We start from the raw sequence: 4,195 nt of genomic DNA on the forward strand, positions 1-4,195 counted from the left end.
ACTAAGCCATTTCGTTAATGCTTCTACCCTTGCCCCGAAAGCCAATGACCATATCCATTTTGACATCACACAATCAGCAACGACTGTACTGTTTTCTGCATCTCCCCGGTATGCATTAAATAGCCTCCACTATCAGTGCTGCCAACTGCCAGTTGCGAGTAGTTGTTACAAGTTGACGTAGAATGTAGGAGGTGGTCACATTAATGTGACTGGACCATTTGTATTGGATAAAGGGTGATTGCTGTAAATGACTTAACTACTTTCTGACAGTATATATGAAGATGGTGTCTGTTCTTTTGGGCATGTTCCAAAGAACAGATACCATCTTCAAATACATAGTTAAGCCTCACCGATCATTTGACCATCCTCTTCTGTGCGGATTCACATACAGTGCCCAAACTCTTACGGGAATCGGCAAAAAGCCGCGAGTAATGAGTACAATGGGCAGGGGCACTATGAATAGAGTGTTGGACAATAAGTTGGGAATGTGGGTCTCACGGGGAGCGTGCAAGGGTTAAGTCTATGCAGTCGCACTATCCTATGTGTCCTTGGTGGCTGAGATGGATAGAACGTCTGCCATGTAAGCAGGAGATCCAGGATTCGAGTCCCAGTCGGGGAACATATTTTCAACTGTCTCCTGTAAGAAGCTAGGTGTATTCATTTCATTGTACTTTCTGACAACTAGGAATACCGATGTAAATCATAATCAAAGAAAACAACGAGCAATTCTCATGTAAGTAGTCTTCGAAAAAATATTGACTAATTGTATTTAGGAAGAAGAAATGTAGACAAGAAAACCATGAAACAGGAGCTTACAGTTGGCGAGATTCTTATCACCAAAGGTTCTTGAACTCCCGTTTATCGAATGTCCGTCTATTCATTAAGCTTGTAAAAGGGTGTGATTTTGTATTTGAAACTTTCAAGATGTTCTACAACATCCAGTTTGCGGCTTTTGTATTCAACTCGTAGGACCTTTGAGCTATTTTCTGTGTTATCTACAATGTGTCCAGTTTCAAGCAAACGAGCAGCTATTGCTGATTCATTTTGTTGTTAAAGATAGAAAACTGTGAGGTGTCCATTAAACTTCGCTGCGAAAGGTTCCTGTCACTTTGACCAACATTGAAATGATAGCAGTTTTGGCAGATAATTATATATACTCTAATGTGTGACAGTCTGTTACGTTATTTAAATTATTGAGTGACAATTTATTCTTTGTATAATTCTAATGCTTTTCTAGATCTAATTTTCTCTCTGCAGGAGAGTGTGCGCTGATTTGAAACTTCCTGGCAGATAAAACTCTGTCTGGCACTGGGACTAGAATCTGGGACTTTTGCTCTCAGGACTTTATTTTTGCCTTTCATTAAGTACTAACTCGGCGTGTGAAGGCTTGTTCTGTGCCGTGCTTGAATAGCTCAGTCGGTAGAGCACTTGCCCGCAAAAGGCAGTGGTCCAAGGTTCGTGTCCTGGTCCAGTGCACAGTTTTAATCTAATATTTATAGAGAGTTAATAGAAATTCTTAGTTACTTGGTATGAGAAGTTGACATTGTATTCCAGACTACAGCTAATGTCAGAGGCGTGTGAACTTGTAAAAACTGTGTCATTCTTTCCTTATTTGTGTGCAGTTGTCTCATGTCTTATTGCAAATTCATTTAATAATGTTAATCCTTTATTTTGTTTAATTAACTTCATTAGAGGGTGCCGAAAATTCTCTAATAGAACTTCCAAATGCTGAAGATTCAGTTTTCATCCTCAAATATACCGAGGTATTATAAAATGGCTGACGGACTTTTATTCACAAAATATATGCCCTTATTAATGTTTAATAATGATCGCTCTAAAGCGCTGGATACGAATTCCAGATTGGATCCTTCTCGAAGGTCACAGCTAACTACATCCTCACTCGATTCCTCAATTAGGCAATGCGATACGTCTCAAAAGGGAGAAACACCACAAAGAAGCGAAATATTAAAATCAACAGAAATGTCCTAGCTTCAAAATGAGTGTATCTTCAAATCGATACTTTGTACTCGTATTTAAATCTGCACACTTATACTACTGAAATTAAACTGATATCAAAAATCAGCTGCTGAAAACAGCTGGATAAAGAAAATTGTGCCACACAGAGAACTGTATGGAGAACCCTATTATTCATAAGTCACACTACCTTGTATGAATGTTTCACTCAGTAAGTACAATGCAGCACGTGTCTAACTCTTGACAGTCGTTCCATTTCGCATAGCTTTATTTGCTATAAGGCGATGACTTCATCCCATCCTGCGAGCTTCAGAGAATAAACAAGCCTTTATTCACTACCTGTATCTGTGAAAGGTACATGTCGTTTGTATGCTGGATATCTTAAGGCTTAGACGCTCCTGCCTAGTTATCTTCGAGAGTTGGCACGAGGGGCCACTTCGAAGATACTACTGCGCCCACTCGAGAGAGCATCACATACGTATTGTACTTGTAACACATATTCGGTTAACGTTCTACAGTAAAATAATAGATGGAGAGTTACCGAGCTACATTTTTCCTGTTTGAATCGGCATATACCCACATGTGGGCGTTTTCTTTAGCTTAGGTTTCAACAACGATATGAACGCCCAAGAACGTGTCTGTCGCAAAATATATTCTACTTCTACATCTAACTAACTAACCAACTAACGCCGTCCGGAGAGGCTATGAAGGTCCAAAGGCACCGACCGGCCGCCGTGTCATCCTCAGCCCACAGGCGTCATTGGATGCAGAAATGAAGCGGCATGTAGAGAGCACACCGCTCTCCCGGCCATATGTCAGTTTACGAGACCGGAGCCGCTACTTCTCAATCAAGTAGCTCAGTTTGCCTCACAAGGGCTGAGTGCAACCCGCTTGCCAATAGCGCTCGGCAGACCGGATGGTCACCCATCCAAGTACTAGCCCAGCCCGACAGCGCTTAACTTCAGTGATCTGACGGGAACCGGTGTTACCACAGCGACAAGGCCGTTGGCCTATTTCTACATCTGCTCTCTCTAATTCATTGTACAACTGGTTAAAGACAGTACCTTTTGTAGTAGAACATAAGCCGCTGAGGAAAGGTTTCCATCACATGCATATCTACAAAAATGTGTGTAATAAGTCTATTCAGGTGTAGTAGTAATAGACAGAATAAGTCTTGTAGAAATAATGAAACAGGTCTCCTGTGAAACATAAACTATTATCAGAATACTATTCCGAAGGACACACCTTTGCATTCGAAGTGATAAATCACGCTGTACGCTGTGGCAATCTGAGCGATGGGTTTGGATTTGGTGAACGCTTGGAGAACGTCACCAAACATCATGTGCAGTGCCAACAGTGAAGTACGGATGATGCGGTATTACGATATGGTACTGCTTCGTTGTTCTGAAGAAAAGGCTAAATATGGATGGATGTGAACGTATTTTACAGCGCTTTGTACTACGTACACTGTATGAACTGTTCAGAGACGATAATTGTTTGTATCAGCATGCCGATGCACTCGACCATAAGACATCATCTGTGAGGCATGGTTTATGAGTAATAACATTCCTTAAATGGTCTGGAGTGCCCAGAGTCCCAACCTAAAACCAATGAAACGCCTTTGGTTGAGTTAGAATGTCGGCATCGCTCCAGATCCCAGCGTCCAACATCAGTTCCTGATAAAGAATGGGCTGATTTTCCTCCAAAGACATTCACAAACCTCATCGGAAGTGTCCGTAGCACAGTTCAAACCGTCACAAAGGCGAAGTGAGGACACACTCCTTATTTACTCTGAAGCGTGAAAAAGTGGTGTAGGCATGCGCATTGAATAACTCACGAAATAACCGTCAAACGAAAAAACTACAAAGAACGAAACTTGTCTAGCTTGAAGGGGGAAACCGGATGGCGCTATGGTTGGCCCGCTAGATGGCGCTGCCATAGGTCAAACGGATATCAACAGCGTTTTTTAAATAGGAACCCTCATTTTTTATTACATATTCGTGTAGTACGTAAAGAAATATGAATGTTTTAGTTGGACCACTTTTTTCGCTTGGGATAGATGGCTCTGTAATAGTCACAAACATATGGCACACAATTTTAGACGTACAGTTGGTAACAGGTAGGTTTTTTAAATTAAAATACAGAACGTAGGTACGTCTGAACATTTTATTTCGGTTGTTCCAATGTGATACATGTACCTTTGTGAACTTATCATTTCTGA

At 41.2% G+C, this 4,195-nt stretch overlaps 1 pseudogene; it reads right to left on the reverse strand.

Moving 5' to 3' along the window:
* Positions 1 to 2,866: 2,866 nt before the first annotated feature.
* On the reverse strand, positions 2,867 to 2,984 carry LOC124546224 (annotated as a pseudogene).
* Between the last annotated feature and the right edge of the window lie 1,211 nt (positions 2,985 to 4,195).

This window comes from Schistocerca americana, chromosome 8 (genome assembly GCF_021461395.2).
Source record: "Schistocerca americana isolate TAMUIC-IGC-003095 chromosome 8, iqSchAmer2.1, whole genome shotgun sequence".
Lineage (NCBI taxonomy): Eukaryota > Metazoa > Arthropoda > Insecta > Orthoptera > Acrididae > Schistocerca > Schistocerca americana.